We start from the raw sequence: 16,045 nt of genomic DNA on the forward strand, positions 1-16,045 counted from the left end.
AGAGGTCTTGCAGAGCTAGGGAAATAAGGCAGCGTCCTAATCCCGCAGGAAGTGCCGCTCCTCAGTGCTCTCACAGACCTAGGGAGAGGAGGCAGAGCACAAATCCCGCAGGGAGGGCTGCTCCCCAGTTGTCTCACAGAGCTAAGGAGAGGAGGCAGCTTCCTAATCCAGAAGGAACGGCCGCTACCCAGCGGTTTTGCAGAGCTAGGGAGAGGAGGCAGCGCCCTAATCCCGCAGGAAGGGCCGCTCCCCTGTGGTCTCACAGAGCTGGGGAGAGGAGGAAGCTCCCTAATCCCGCAGGAAGGGCATCTCCCTTGTGGTCTCGCAGAGCAAGGGAGAGGTGGCAGCGCCCTAATCCCGCAGGAAGGGCAGCTCTCCAGTGGTCTCACAGACCTCGGGAGAGAAGGCAGCATCCTCATCCCGCAGGAAGGGCTGATCCCCCAGGCCCCTGGCAGAGCTGGGGAGGGAAGCCAGCGCTCTGCCACCGAAGGAAGGGAAGCTCCCCAGTGGTCTCGCAGAGCTAGATAGAGAAGGTGGCGCCCTAATCCCGCAGGATGGGCTGCTCCCCAGTGGTCTCGCAGAGCTAGTTAGAGAAGGCAGCTCCCTTATCCCGGAGGAACGGCCGCTCCCCAGTGGTCTCGCAGACCTAGGGAGAGGGCAGCGCCCTAATCCCGCAGGAAGGGCCGCTCCCCTGTGGTCTCGCAGAGCTAGGGAGAGAGAGAAGCGCCCTAATCCTGCAGGAAAGGCTGCTCCCCAGTGGTCTCGCAGAGCTAGGGAGAGATGGCGGCGCCATAATCGAGCTGGAAGGGCCACTCCCCAGTGGTCTCGCAGACCTAGGGAGAGAAGGCAGCGCCCTAATCCCGCAGGATGGGCCGCTCCCTAGAGGTCTTGCAGAGCTAGGGAAATAAGGCAGCGTCCTAATCCCGCAGGAAGTGCCGCTCCCCAGTGCTCTCACAGACCTAGGGAGAGGAGGCAGCACACTAACCCCGCAGGGAGGGCTGCTCCCCAGTGGTCTCGCAGAGCTAAGGAGAGGAAGCAGCGCCCTAATCCCCGCAGGAAGGGCCGCTCCCCAGTGATCTCGCAGAGCTAAGGAGAGAAGGCAGCGCACTAATCCCGCAGGAGCGGCAGCTCCCCAGTGGTCTCGCAGACCTAGGGAGAGAAGGCAGCACCCTAATCCCGCAGGAAAGGCCGCTCCTGAGTGGTCTCGCAGAGCTAGGATTAGGAGGCAGCGCCCTTGTCTCACAGGGATTGCTGCTCCCCAGAAGTCTCGCAGAGCTAGGGAGAGCAGGCTGCGGCCGAAACCTGCAGGGAGGGCTGCTCCCTAGTGTTCTCGCAGATCTACGGAGAGGAACCAGCGCCCTAATCCCGCAGGAAGGTCCGCTCCCCAGTGATCTCACAGAGCTACGGAGAGAAGGCAGCGCTATAATCCCGCAGGAATGGCCGCTCCCCAGTGGTCTCTCAGACCTATGGAGAGAAGGCAGCGCCCTAATCCCGCAGGAAGGACTGCAACCCAGTGATCTCTCAGAGCTAGGGAGAGAAGGCGGCGCCCTAATCCCGCAGGAAGAGCTGCTCCCGAATGGTCTCACAGAGCTAGGGAGAGAAGGCGGCACCCTAATCACGCAGAAAGGGCCGCTCACCAGTAGTCTCGCAGAGCTAGGGAGAGAAGGCGGCGCCCTAATCCCGCTGGATAGGCCACTCCCCAGTGGTTTCGCAGAGCAAGGGAGAGAAGGCAGCGTCCTAATACCGCAGAAAGGGCTGCTCCCTAGGCCCCTGGCAGAGCTGTGGAGGGAAGCCAGCGCCCCGCCCCAGCAGGAAGGGCCGCTCTCCAATCGTCTTGCAGAGCTAGGGAGAGAAGGCAGCGTCCTAATCCCGCAGGTAGGGCTGCTCCCCATGCCCCTGGCAGAGCTGAGGAGAGAAGCCAGCACCCCGCCCCAGCAGGAAGGGCCGCTCCCCATTGGTCTCGCAGAGCTAGGGAGAGAAGGCAGTGCCCTAATACCGCAGGAAGGGCTGCTCCCCAATGGTCTCGCAGAACAAGGTAGAGAAGGAAGCGCCACTATCCCGCAGGAAGGGCCCATCCCCAGTGGTTTCGCAGAGCAAGGGAGAGGAGTCAGCGCCCTAATCCCGCAGGAAGGGCCGCTCCCCAGTGGTCTCGCAGAGCTAGGGATATATGGCAGCGCCCTAATCCAACAGGAAGTAGCGCTCCCCAGTGGTCTCGCAGAGCTAGGGAGAGAATGCAGCGCCCTAAACCTTCAAGGAGGGCTGCTCCCCAGTGGTCTCACAGAGGTAGGGAGATTAAGCAGCGCCCTAATCCCGCAGGAACGGCCACTCCCCGGTGGTCTCGCAGAATTAGGGAGAGAAGGCAGCGACCTCATCCCGTAGGAACGGCCGCTCCCCAGTGGTCTCGGAGACCTAGGTAGAGGATGCAGCGCTCTAATCCCGCAGGAAGGGCCGCTCCGCAGTGGTCTCGCCGATCTAGGGAGAGAAGGCAGGTCCCAAATCCCGCAGGAATGGCCGCTCCCCAGTGGTCTCGGAGAGCTAGGATTAGAAGGCTGTGCCCTAATACCGCAGGAAGGGCTGCTCCCCAGTGGTCTCGCAGAGCTAGGGAGAGAAAGCAGTTCCCTTATCCCGCAGAAAGGGCTGCTCCCCAGACTCCTGGCAGAGCTGGGGAGGGAAGCCAGCACCCCGGCCACACAGGAAACTCTGCTCCCCAGTGGTCTCTCAGAGCTAGGGAGAGAAGTCAGCGTCCTAATCCCGCAGGAAGGGCTGCTCCCCAGAGGTCTCGCAGAGCAAGGGAGAGGAGGAAGCGCCCTAATCCCACAGGAAGGGCTGCTCCCCAGTTGTCTCGCAGAGCTAGGGAGAGAAGGCAGTGCCCTAATCCTGCAGGAGGGGCCAACCGCCAGTGGTCTCGCAGAGCTAGTTAGAGGATGCAGCTCCTTAATCCCGCAGGAAGGGCCGCTCCCCAGTGGTCTCGCAGAGCTAGGGAGAGGAGGCAGCGCCATAATTCCGAAGGAACGGCTGCTTCCCAGTGGTCTCACAGAGCTAGAAAGAGGAGGCAGTGCCCTAATCCCGCTGGAAGGGCCGCTCCCCAGTTGTCTCGCAGAACTAGGATTAGGAGGTAGCGCCCTAATCCCGCAGGAAGGGCCGCTCTCCAGTCGTCTCGCAGTGCTAGGGAGAGAAGGCAGCGCCCTAATCCCACAGGAACGGCTGCTCCCCAGTAGTCTCACAGAGTTAGGGGGAGCAGGCTGCGGCCTAAACCTGCAGGAAGCGCTGCTCCCCAGTGTTCTCGCAGATCTACGGAGAGGAACCAGCGCCCTAATCCCGCAGGAAGGTCCGCTCCCCAGTGATCTCGCAGAGCTACGGAGAGAAGGCAGCGCCCTAATCCCGCAGGAATGGCCGCTCCCCAGTGGTCTCTCAGACCTAGGGAGAGAAGGCAGCGCCCTAATCCCGCAGGAACGGCCGCTCACCAGTGGTCTAGCAGAGCCAGGGAGAGAAGGCAGCGCCTTAATCTAGCAGAAAGGGCCACTCCCCAGTGATCTCGCAGAGCTACGGAGAGAAGGCTGCGCCCTAATCCTCCAGGAACGGCCACTCCCCAGTGGTCTCGCAGAATTAGGGAGAGAAGGCAGCACCCCAATCCCGCAGGAAGGGCTGCTCCCCAGTGGTCTCGCAGAGCTAGGGAGAGAAGGCAGCGACCTCATCCCGCAGGAACGGCCGCTCCGCAGTGGTGTCGCAGACCTAGGTAGAGGATGCAGCGCTCTAATCCCGCAGGAAGGGCAGTTCCGCAGTGGTTTCGTAGAGCTAGGGTGAGATGGCAGTGCCCTAATACCGCAGGAAGGGTTGCTCCCCAGTGGTCTCCCAGAGCTAGGGAGAGAAGGCAGTGCCCTAATCCCGCAGAAAGGGCTGCTCCCCAGACCCCTGGCAGAGCTGAGGAGGGAAGCCAGCACCCCGGCCACGCAGGAAACTCCGCTCCCCAGTGGTCTCTCAGAGCAAGAGAGAGAAGTCAGCGTCCTAATCCCGCAGGAAGAGCTGCTCCCCAGAGGTCTCGCAGTGCTAGGGAGAGGAGGAAGCGCCCTAATCCCACAGGAAGGGCTGCTCCCCAGTAGTCTCGCAGAGCTAGGGATAGAAGGCAGTGCCCTAATCCTACAGGAAGGGCCACTCCCCAGTGGTCTCGCTGAGCTAGTTAGAGGAGGCAGCTCCCTTATCCCACAGGAAGGGTCGCTCCCCAGTGGTCTCGCAGAGCTAGAGAGAGGAGGCAACGCCCTAATTTCGCAGGAACGGCTGCTTCCCAGTGGTCTCGCAGAGCTTGGGAGAGGAGGCAGTGCCCTAAAGCCGCACTGAGGGCTGTTCCTAGTGGTCTCGAAGAGCTAGGGAGAGAAGGCAGTGCCCTAATCCTGCAGGAAGGACTGCTACCCAGTGGTCTCTCAGAGCTAGGGAGAGAAGGCGGCGCCCTAATCCCTCAGGAAGGGCCGCTCCCCAGTGGTCTCGCAAAGCTAGAGAGAGAAGGCATCGCAATAATCCCGCAGGAAGGTCCACTCCCCAGTGTTCTCGCAGACCTAGGGAGAGAAGTCAGCGCCATAATCCCGCACGAAGAGCCGCTACCCAGTGGTCTCTCAGAGCTAGGGAGAGAAGGCAGTGCCCTAATCCTGCAGGAAGGACTGCTACCCAGTGGTCTCTCAGAGCTAGGGAGAGAAGGCAGTGCCCTAATCCCGCAGGAAGGACTGCTTTCCAGTGGTCTCGCAGAGCTAGGAAGAGAAGGCGGCGCCCTAATGCCGCAGGAAGGGCCGATCCCCAGTGGTCTCGCAGAGCTAGGGAGAGAAGGTGGCGCCCTAATCCCACAGGAAGGGACACTCCCCAGCGGTCTCGCAGAGCATGGGAGGGAAGGCAGCGTCCTAATAACGCAGAAAGGGCTGCACCCCAGGCCCCTGGCAGAGCTGTGGAGGGAAGCCAGCGCCCCGCCCCCGCAGGAAGGGCCTCTCCCCAGTGGTCTCGCAGAGCTAGGTAGAGAAGGCGGCGCCCTAATCCTGCAGGAAGGGCCGCTCCCCAGTAGTCTCGTAGAGCTAGGGAGAGAAGGCAGCGCCCTAATCCCGCAGGAAGAGCTGCTCCCCAATGGTCTCGCAGAGCTAGGTAGAGAAGGCAGCGCCAAAATCCCGCAGGAAGGGCCCATCCCCAGTGGTCTCGCAGAGCAAGGGAGAGGAGTCAGCACCCTAATCCCGCAGGAAGAGCTGCTCCCCAATGGTCTCGCAGAGCTAGGGAGAGAAGACAGTGCCCTAATCCCGCAGGAAGAGCTGCTCCCCAATGGTCTCGCAGAGCTAGGTAGAGAAGGCAGCGCCAAAATCCCGCAGGAAGGGCCCATCCCCAGTGGTCTCGCAGAGCAAGGGAGAGGAGTCAGCACCCTAATCCCGCAGGAAGAGCTGCTCCCCAATGGTCTCGCAGAGCTAGGTAGAGAAGGCAGCGCCAAAATCCCGCAGGAAGGGCCGGTCCCCAGTGGTCTCGCAGAGCTAGGGATATATGGCAGCGCCCTAATCCCGCACGAGGAGCCGCTCCCCAGTGGTCTCGCAGAGCTAGGGAGAGAATGCAGCGCCCTAAACCTTCAAGGAGGGCTGTTCCCCAGTGGCCTCACAGAGGTAGGGAGAGGAAGCAGCGCCCTAATCCCACAGGAACGGCCGCTCGCCAGTGGTCTTGCAGAGCTAGGGAGAGAAGGCAGTGCCCTAATCCCGCAGGAAGGACTGCTTTCCAGTGGTCTCGCAGAGCTAGGAAGAGAAGGCGGCGCCCTAATGCCGCAGGAAGGGCCGATCCCCAGTGGTCTCGCAGAGCTAGGGAGAGAAGGTGGCGCCCTAATCCCACAGGAAGGGACACTCCCCAGCGGTCTCGCAGAGCATGGGAGGGAAGGCAGCGTCCTAATAACGCAGAAAGGGCTGCACCCCAGGCCCCTGGCAGAGCTGTGGAGGGAAGCCAGCGCCCCGCCCCCGCAGGAAGGGCCTCTCCCCAGTGGTCTCGCAGAGCTAGGTAGAGAAGGCGGCGCCCTAATCCTGCAGGAAGGGCCGCTCCCCAGTAGTCTCGTAGAGCTAGGGAGAGAAGGCAGCGCCCTAATCCCGCAGGAAGAGCTGCTCCCCAATGGTCTCGCAGAGCTAGGTAGAGAAGGCAGCGCCAAAATCCCGCAGGAAGGGCCCATCCCCAGTGGTCTCGCAGAGCAAGGGAGAGGAGTCAGCACCCTAATCCCGCAGGAAGAGCTGCTCCCCAATGGTCTCGCAGAGCTAGGTAGAGAAGGCAGCGCCAAAATCCCGCAGGAAGGGCCGGTCCCCAGTGGTCTCGCAGAGCTAGGGATATATGGCAGCGCCCTAATCCCGCACGAGGAGCCGCTCCCCAGTGGTCTCGCAGAGCTAGGGAGAGAATGCAGCGCCCTAAACCTTCAAGGAGGGCTGTTCCCCAGTGGCCTCACAGAGGTAGGGAGAGGAAGCAGCGCCCTAATCCCACAGGAACGGCCGCTCCCCAGTGGTCTTGCAGAGCTAGGGAGAGAATGCAGCGCCCTAAACCTTCAGGGAGGGCTGCTCCCCAGTGGTCTCACAGATGTAGGGAGAGGAAGCAGCACCCTAATCCCGCATTAAGGGCCGCTCCCCAGTGGTCTCGCACAGCTACGGAGAGAAGGCAGCGACCTAATCCCGCAGGAAGGGCTGCTCCTCGGTGGTCTCGCAGAGCTAGGGAGAGAAGACAGTGCCCTAATCCCGCAGGAAGGGCTGCTCCCCAGTGGTCTCGCAGAGCTAGGAAGAGAAGGCAGCACCCTAATCCCGCAGGAACGGCCACTCCCCAGTGGTCTCGCAGAGCTAGGGAGAGAAGGCAGCGCCCTAAAACCACCGGAAGGGCTGCTCCCCAGTGGTGTCGCAGAGGTAGGGAGAAAAGGCAGCGCCTAATCCCGCAGGAAGGTCTGCTCCCCAGTTGTGTCGCAGAGGTAGGGAGAGAAGGCAGCGTCCTAATCCCGCAGGAAGGGCTGCTCCCCATGGTCTTGGCAGAGCTGGGGAGGGAAGTCAGCGCCCCGCCCCAGCAGGAAGGGATGCTCTCCAATGGTCTTGCAGAGTTAGGGAGAGAAGTCAGAGTCCTAATCTCGCTGGTAGGGCTGCTCCCCATGCCCCTGGCAGAGCTGAGGAGGGAAGCCAGCACCCCGCCCCAGCAGGAAGGACCGCTCCCCAGTGGTCTCGCAGAGCTAGGGAGAGAAGGCAGTGCCCTAATCCCGCAGGAAGTGCCGCTCCCCAGTGGTCTCGCAGAGCTAAGGAGAGAAGGTAGCGTCCTAGTACCGCAGGAAGGGCTGCTCCCGAGGCCCCTGGCAGAACTGGGGAGGGAAGCCAGCGCCCCGCTCCTGCAGGAAGGGACTCTCCCCAGTGGTCTCGCAGAGCTAGGGAGAGAATGCAGCGCCCTAAACCTTCAAGGAGGGCTGCTCCCCAGTGGTCTCACAGAGGTAGAGAGAGGAAGCAGCGCCCTAATCCCGCAGGAACGGCAGCTCCCCAGTGGTCTCGCACAGCTACGGAGAGAAGGCAGTGCCCTAATCCCGCAGGAAGGGCTGCTCCTCAGTGGTCTCGCAGAGCTAGGGAGAGAAGGCAGCGCCCTAATCCCGCAGGAAGCGCTGCTCCCCAGTGGTCTCGCAGAGCTAGGGAGAGAAGGCAGCACCCTAATCCCGCAGGAACGGCCACTCCCCAGTGGTCTCGCAGAGCTAGGGAGAGAATGCAGTGCCCTAAACCTTCAGGGAGGGCTGCTCCCCAGTGGTCTCACAGAGGTAAGGAGAGGAAGCAGCACCCTAATCCCGCATGAAGGGCCGCTCCCCAGTGGTCTCGCACAGCTACGGAGAGAAGGCAGCGCCCTAATCCCACAGGAAGGGCTGCTCCTCAGTGGTCTCGCAGAGCTAGGGAGAGAAGGCAGCGCCTAATCCCGCAGGAAGGGCTGCTCCCCAGTTGTGTCGCAGAGGTAGGGAGGAAAGGCAGCGTCCTAATCCCGCAGGAAGAGCTGCTCCCCATGGTCTTGGCAGTGCTGGGGAGGGAAGTCAGTGCCCCGCCCCAGCAGGATGGGCCGCTCTCCAATGGTCTTGCAGAGCTAGGGAGAGAAGGCAGCGTCCTAATCCCGCAGGTAGGGCTGCTCCCCATGCCCCTAGCAGAGCTGAGGAGGGAAGCCAGCACCCCTCCCCAGCAGGAAGGACCGCTCCCCATTGGTCTCGCAGAGCTAGGGAGAGAATGCAGCGCCCTAAACCTTCAAGGAGGGCTGCTCCCCACTGGTCTCACAGAGGTAGGGAGAGGAAGCAGCGCCCTAATCTCGCAGGAACGGCAGCTCCCCAGTGGTCTCGCAGAGCTAGGGAGAGAATGCAGCGCCCTAAACCTTCAGGGAGGGCTGCTGCCCAGTGGTCTCATAGAGGTAGGGAGAGGAAGCAGCGCCCTAATCCCGCATGAATTGTCGCTCCCCAGTGGTCTCGCACAGCTATGGAGAGAAGGCAGCGCCCTAATCCTGCAGGAACGGCCACTCCCCAGTGGTCTCGCAGAGCTTGGGAGAGAAGGCAGCGCCCTAATCCCGCAGGAAGGGCCTCTCCCCAGTGGTCTCGCGGAGCTAGGGAGAGAAGGCAGCGCCTTAATCTCGCAGGAAGGGCCGCTCCCCAGTGGTCTCACTGAGCTAGGGAGAGGAGGCAGCGTCCTAGTCCCGCAGAAAGGGCCTCTCCCCAGTGGTCTCGCAGAGATAGGGAGAGGAGGCAGCGCCTTAATCCCGCAGGAAGGGCCGCTCCCCAGTGGTCTCGCAGAGCTAGGGAGAGAAGGCAGCGCCCTAATCCGACCTGAAGGGCTGCTCCTCAGTGGTTTCTCAGATCTAGGGAGAGGAGGCAGCTCCCTAATCCCGCAGAAAGGGCCTCTCCCCAGTGGTCTCGCAGAGATAGGGAGAGGAGGCAGCGACTTAATCCCGCAGGAAGGGCCGCTCCCCAGTGGTCTCGCAGAGCTAGGGAGAGAAGGCAGCGCCCTAAACCTTCAAGGAGGGCTACTCCCCAGTGGTCTCACAGAGGTAGGGAGAGGAAGCAGCGCCCTAATCCCACAGGAACGGCCGCTCCCCAGTGGTCTCGCAGAGCTAGGTAGAGAATGCAGCGCCCTAAACCTTCAGGGAGGGCTGCTCCCCAGTGGTCTCACAGAGGTAGAGAGAGGAAGCAGCTCCCTAATCCCGCATGAAGGGCCGCTCCCCAGTGGTCTCGCACAGCTACGGAGAGAAGGCAGCGCCCTAATCCCGCAGGAAGGGCTGCTCCTCAGTGGTCTCGCAGAGCTAGGGAGAGAAGGTAGCACCGTAATCCCGCAGGAACGGCCACTCCCCAGTGGTCTCGCAGAGCTAGGGAGAGAAGGCAGCGCCCTAATCCCAGCGGAAGGGCTGCTCCCCAGTGGTCTCACAGAGGTAGGGAGAGGAAACAGCGCACTAATCCCACAGGAACGGCCGCTCCCCAGTGGTCTCGCAGAGCTAGGGAGAGAATGCAGCGCCCTAAATCTTCAGGGAGGGCTGCTCCCCAGTGGTCTCACAGAGGTAGGGAGAGGAAGCAGCTCCCTAATCCCGCATGAAGGGCCGCTCCCCAGTGGTCTCGCACAGCTACGGAGAGAAGGCAGCGCCCTAATCCCGCCGGAAGGGCTGCTCCTCAGTGGTCTCGCAGAGCTAGGAAGAGAATGCAGCGCCCTAAATCTTCAGGGAGGGCTGCTCCCCAGTGGTCTCGCAGAGCTAGGGAGAGAAGGCAGCACCCTAATCCCGCAGGAACGGCCACTCCCCAGTGGTCTCGCAGAGCTAGGTTGAGAAGGCAGCGCCCTAATCCCATCGGAAGGGCTGCTCCCCAGTGGTGTCGCAGAGGTAGGGAGAGAAGGCAGCGCCTAATCCCGCAGGAAGGGCTGCTCCCCAGTTGTGTCGCAGAGGTAGGGAGAGAAGGCAGCGTCCTAATCCCGCAGGAAGGGCTGCTCCTCATGGTCTTGGCAGAGCTGGGGAGGGAAGTCAGCGCCCCGCCCCAGCAGGAAGGGCCGCTCTCCAATGGTCTTGCAGAGCTAGGGAGAGAAGGCAGCGCCCTAATCCCACAGGAAGGGCCTCTCCCCAGTGGTCTCGCGTAGCTTGGGAGAGAAGGCAGCTCCTTAATCCCGCAGGAAGGGCCGCTCCCCAGTGGTCTCACTGAGCTAGGGAGAGGAGGCAGCGCCCTAATCCCGCAGAAAGGGCCTCTCCCCAGTGGTCTCGCAGAGATAGGGAGAGGAGGCAGCGCCTTAATCCCGCAGGAAGGGTCGCTCCCCAGTGGTCTCGCAGAGCTAGGGAGAGAAGGCAGCACCCTAATCCCGCAGGAATGGCTGCTCCCCAGTGGTCTCTCAGATCTAGGGAGAGGAGGCAGCGCCCTAATCCCGCAGAAAGGGCCTCTCCCCAGTGGTCTCGCAGAGATAGGGAGAAGAGGGAGCACCTTAATCCCGCAGGAAGGGCCGCTCCCCAGTGGTCTCGCAGAGCTAGGGAGAGAAGGCAGAGCCCTAATCCCGCAGGAATGGCTGCTCCCCAGTGGTCTCACAGAGCTAGGGAGAGAAGGCAGCGCCTAATCCCGCAGGAAGGGCTGCTCCCCAGTTCTGTCGCAGAGGTAGGGAGAGAAGGCAGCGTCCTAATCCCTCAGGAAGGGCTGCTCTCCATGGTCTTGGCAGAGCTGGGGAGGGAAGGCAGCACCCCGCCCCAGCATGAAGGGCCGCTCTCCAATGGTCTTGCAGAGCTAGGGAGAGAAGTTAGCGTCCTAATCCCGTAGGTAGGGCTGCTCCCCAGGCCCCTGGCAGAGCTGGGGAGGGAAGCCAGTACCTCTCCCCCGCAGAAAGGGCCGAGCCCCAGTTGTCCCGCAGAGCTAGGGAAAGAAGGCGGCGCCCTAATCCCGCAGGAAGGGCCGCTCCCAAGTGGTCTCGCAGAGGTAGGCAGAGAAGGCAGCGCCCTAATCCCGCAGGAACGGCAGCTCCCCAGTGGTCTCGCAGAGCTAGGGAGAGGAGGCAGCGCCCTAATCCCACAAGAAGAGTCGCTCCCTAGTGGTCTCACAGATCTAGGGAGTGAAGTCAGTGCCCTAATCCCGCAGGAATGGCTGCTCCCTAGGCCCCTGGCAGAGCTGGGGAGGGAACCCAGTGCCCCGCCACCACAGTAACGGCCGCTCCCCACTGCCGTCGTAGAGCTAGGAAGGAACCTAGCACACCACACGCCCAGGAACGGCCTCTCTCCAGTCCCTTCGCAGATCCGGGGAAACAATCAAGTGAACTGCCCCTGCTAATACTGCTGCTGCCCAGTCCTCTGGCAGAGCTAGGGAGGGATGGCAGCGCCTTACTCCCGCAGGAACGGCCGCTTTACATTCCCCTTGCAGACCTGGAGAGGGAAGGCTGCGTCCCTCCCCCGCAGGTCTGCACACTGGCCATGGCCATGGCCAGGAGCGCAGCGCAGATGCTGCTCCTTCCCTGCAGCATGCGGGCAGCGCATTGGGGTGGGGGCAGCATGGAGCAGGCACGGCCCAGGTGGGGGTGGGCGGAGACACAACTGGGGCGGACATGCTCCTGCCAGGAGCTGCCTGGTTCACCCCTTGCCCAGGAACTGCAGGAGGGGCCCGGATCATGGCTCGGCTGCAGAGCTTGGAGCCCAGGCTGGGCCCAGGAGTGAGAGGATGGGGGAGCTGGGGGTGTAGCAGAGGTTGGAGCAAAAAATTGGTTGGAGATGGGGTTGTGCCACTTCCGCTTGGCGGCAGGGGGGCCCTCTGGCTTTTTTTTTTTTGCTCCGCCCCCCACATCCCAATATTTCATCTTTGACATCTGGTCACCCTAGCCTGATATGAAGGAGGATGTCTGGACCAAGGGGCCAGGGACTGGCCTTTGCTAGAGAAACCACTGTCAAGTTATAGCCAATTAGGACAAGTCAGCAAATAAGAACAACCTCAGGTATCAGTAACTGCTACAGGTTGCAAATTCCTACATACAGCAGTTTCTGGCACTACACCTGCACAGCTCTGCTCCCCGGCTCTTCTCAGGCTCCTGCTCTCTCCTTAGCTCTGCCCCACTCTCGCCCAGGCAGTTCCAGCTCACATGGAGGAAGGGACCCCCTCGCCTGGTGACTCTCTTATTACACTGTCTGGCCTGTCAGTGCAGCTAACTTGGAGCTTTGGCCTCTCCCCATTGTCCCTGAAGACTGTCAGTCTCAGGGTCCTGATTTCCCATTGATCCTTCCCCCTTCTATTGGTGCTGGGAACTAGCCAACCAACCCCCTCCCCCCACACACACACACTAAGTTTTAGTAAAGGGCCAAGAGCCCCCTTACACAAGCCAGCCCCATGAGGGTCACCGATGTGCAGAGAAGGCAGCACAAGCTGCTCCCATGGTGTAATGGGCAGCACTCAGGACTCTGAATCCTGTAATCTGAGTTCAAATCTCAGTGGGACCTTGTGTTGGCTTGTGGTCATAGGAGGCAGGTTATATATATTTGTGGTGCTCGTGCTCCAGGAACATTCAGGGCTGGGGGCCCTCCTCCAGCAATATTTGGAGTTGGGTCTCTTCCCCTGGCCCCTGCATGGCACCCCTCCCCTCTGCTGTGGTGCATCCCTGCCTGACAAAAAGCAGCATGTGCCTGTCCCCTGCCTGCTCCTGCTGCTGGAGTAGAGGGATTGTGGGCAGAACTGCTGCCCCAGAGTCCTAGTGCAGGCTGCCCTCAGCCTCTCCAACACCCCCAACCCTGAGCTCCCTCTGAACCCTGATACTCTGCCCCAGTCCTGAGCCCCCTCCTGCATCATGAATCCCTCAACCTCAGCCCTACGCTCCCTCCCAGAGGGTGCACCCCTTCCCACACACTCCTTCCCACTCCCTGAACCTGCACCTCTCACTCCTTTCTACAACCCTGCCGAAGCCTACACCCAGCACCCAAACTCCATCCTGAGTCATGCACCCTAATCCCCCCCAAACCCCCTCCCAGAGCCTTAGGCAGGTGGAGGTGGAGTTTGGGGGCGGGTTCTGGGCACCACCAAAATTTCTACAAACTTGCCACCCACCCATGCTTGTGGTAATGCCCCAGAGCTCAACTCCCCTGTCTCCAGCTGTGTAAGAGTGAATCTTTCCCCTCCTGCTGGGTGACTCACACCTCCGAGAGCCAGGTCTTTGGCAGGGATGGCCACAATGGCATAGGGCTCTAGAACTTGCTACCCTGATAGTTGGGATTCTTGCTGCTGCACCTGATGTTCACAAGCTTGGCCCTTGTGCTTCCTACCACACGTTTCCTCTGGCCCACATGGTGCTTGAAGAAAGGAGTGCCAGCGCTGGGATTAATAGTTAGGCCTTGGCAGGAGGGAGGAAGTGTCCCAGGCTGGAGCCCCACACACCTTCCCTCCTCAGGGCACCTAGAGCAGAGGCAGCCCAGCTCTGTCCGCTGGATACCTCAGCAGAGTAGGTGAGTTCATGTAAATACAGTCTGGTCCCAAAGCTTCCCCCCAACCCTGGTCATCAGTAGCTGCCAGGGGAGAGCTCATTCACACCTCGCTTACAAATCATCATTTGAAATTCTAAGGTTGGCCAACACTACCGAAGCCAATGCACCAACATTGTCAACAAACACAACAGCTGGGTGAGGAAACCCGGCTTTGTCCAGACTTTCCAAACCTATTTGACTTTCTCAGGTACAAGTAGTTTTCATACGTTGTATCTGCTTTTAAAGTGTGTGTTAACGTTTCAATTTCCATTCAAATTTGCAACCAATGACAACATTGGCAGCGCTGCATGTAACTACCTGACCACTGAGGGAGGGGGTGTTGGGGAAAATCGGGGAAGGGGGTGCACAGCCCCCTGGCTGGGGGGGGTATAGGGAATGCCCAGTTTCACTGAATTGAGTCTCCTACTGCAGCACCTCAGTAGGTTACATCAGAGAGGAGCTGCAGTGTCTAGGCAGTGGGATGCCTGTGCCTTTAAGAGCCCAGCCGTGGGAAGTCCATGCTGAGAGGTGCTGCCTGTGAGAGGGGAAATAAAAAAGCCCTCTGCTCCCCCCACCCATGTTTGCAAACACTGGAGTCTCAGCCCACCGGGATAACTGTTCCCCCTCGGCCCCTGCCTGTGCCGGGGTTTAACCCTCTGGCAGCGCCTCCCTCCGGGCTTAAATCCGGCTCCTTCCCACCTCCCTGACTTTGCCTTCAGTCCCTCTCCTAACTCTGCCTCCAGCTGCTTGACCCCCGACCAGTCAATTTCCACCCCCTGCTCAGACCCTGTCCACCTACTCCTCTGATTTGTCCTCCTTTGCCCCTTTTTAATCCCTGTAAAAAGTAGTCGATGCTGTGTCCCATTCTCTGGAGGGAGGGCTGGGCGCCTGGCCCCTGCCTGCGCAGTGCTCAAAGTGCCCCATGATCTTGTGGATGTTTGCTGAGTGCTGCAGGGTCACCCGAAGGGGGAGAGAGACGCGGTTAGGAGGTGATGCAGCCAAGGGTGCCTCACCCAACACTGAGATGCAGCCACCTGTGGGGTGATTTACACAAGTCAGCAAATGAATATGGAACAAGAAACACATTGAAAGGATCGAGGCAGCTGCAGGAGGTGGAGAAAACCAGAAAAAGCAGTAGCCCTGGATCCCAGCCCTGTCCCTCCCCCACTCTACCCCCTAATCTCCACTCCCCTCCCACATTTGAGGGGAGAACCCAGGAGTCCTGGTCCCCAGCCTTGCCTACCCCCATATTTTGATATGGCTCCATCCAACAGCTGCCTCCACAATTGCAGGGCAGTGCCATGGGGCACACCGGGGCCTGCCTGTTTGCACAGGATGGGCAATGCCAGTGCTCCAGAATGGGGAGAGATGATGCTAAGGGAGAAGAAGCAGCAGACAGCTCCCATGACAGAGAAAGAAATGCTAGGGGGTGCCGTGCTGCAAGGAGTGAATGGGGTTGGCAGGGAATGGGAGGATCTTCCCTCACAGCAGGTGCATCTGTATCCCTCCTAATTCCTCCCCAGCCCTACCCCAGCCCAGGCTAATCCCAGCCCAGCTACCAGGATTAAATTTGGCCTGGATTCCCCAGCTGCTGGGGGTGGGGCGTGGGGCTGGGAAGAATGAGCCTCTACTCCTCCTTCCCCAGACACTGCTGCATGGGCACAGACCAAAGGAGCCTGCAGCACTGCTGCCTAGAGGAAACTGAGGCATCAGCCACTGACAGACACATCATGGATCTCCTCATCCTCATCCTCTTTTCCATATACAACCTTGACAGGGGAGGGGGGGTAAACTCAAGACAGTTGCATAGTTAACCTGTGGAACTCCTTGCAAGAGGATGTTGTGAAGGGCAAGACTATAACAGGGTTCAAAAAAGACCTAGATAAGTTTATGGTGGATAGATTCATCAAGGGCTCTTAGACAGGGTGGGCAGGGATGGTGCTTGTAGCCTCTGTTTGTCAGAAGCTGGGAATGGGCAACAGGGGATGGATCGCTTGATGATTCCCTGCTCTGTTCATTCCCTCTGGGGCACCTGGCACTGGCCACTGTCAGAAGACAGGAGGATACTGGGCTAGATGGACTTTGCGTCTGAACCAGTCTGGCCGCTCTTATGTCTCCCTTGGCGCAGCAGTGACACCCAGTGGGCAATCAGAGTAATGCACAGAAGGTGTTTTGCTTGGCGCAGCAGTGACACCAAGTGGCCAATCAGGGTAACACACAGAGTATGTTTCCCTTGGAGCAGCAGTGACACCTCGTGGTCATTCAGGGTAATGCACAGAAAGTGTTTCCATTGATACAGCAATGACACCCAGCGGTCAGGTGGTGTAATGCACAGCGTGTGTCTTCCTTCTAGGAGCAGTGACACCCACGGACCTGTCACGGTAAGGCACAGAGTGTATTTCTCACCAAGCTGGGTAATGCACAGAGCATGTTTCCCATGGAGCAGCAGTGATACCCAGTGACCAGCAGGAGTGGCATCAGACTCTTCTCGTTTGGTGGGAGACTGAGGTGGGTAGACAAAAAAAATTGGGGGGCTGTGCCCCCCCATCACCTGGCCTCTCCCATGCTTCTGCTCCTTCTCAGTTAAAGGCCAGGCTCATCTCCTCTCCTACTGGCCAGG

The 16,045-nt window shown here is 60.4% G+C and overlaps 1 non-coding gene across 1 annotated transcript; it reads left to right on the forward strand.

Moving 5' to 3' along the window:
• The first annotated feature begins 12,339 nt into the window (after window positions 1-12,339).
• On the forward strand, window positions 12,340-12,411 carry TRNAQ-CUG (transfer RNA glutamine (anticodon CUG)). The gene has a single exon. It is a non-coding gene; the product is annotated as a tRNA-Gln (tRNA).
• Window positions 12,412-16,045: the final 3,634 nt, after the last annotated feature.

This window comes from Gopherus flavomarginatus, unplaced genomic scaffold (genome assembly GCF_025201925.1).
Source record: "Gopherus flavomarginatus isolate rGopFla2 unplaced genomic scaffold, rGopFla2.mat.asm mat_scaffold_648_arrow_ctg1, whole genome shotgun sequence".
NCBI classification, from domain to species: domain Eukaryota; kingdom Metazoa; phylum Chordata; order Testudines; family Testudinidae; genus Gopherus; species Gopherus flavomarginatus.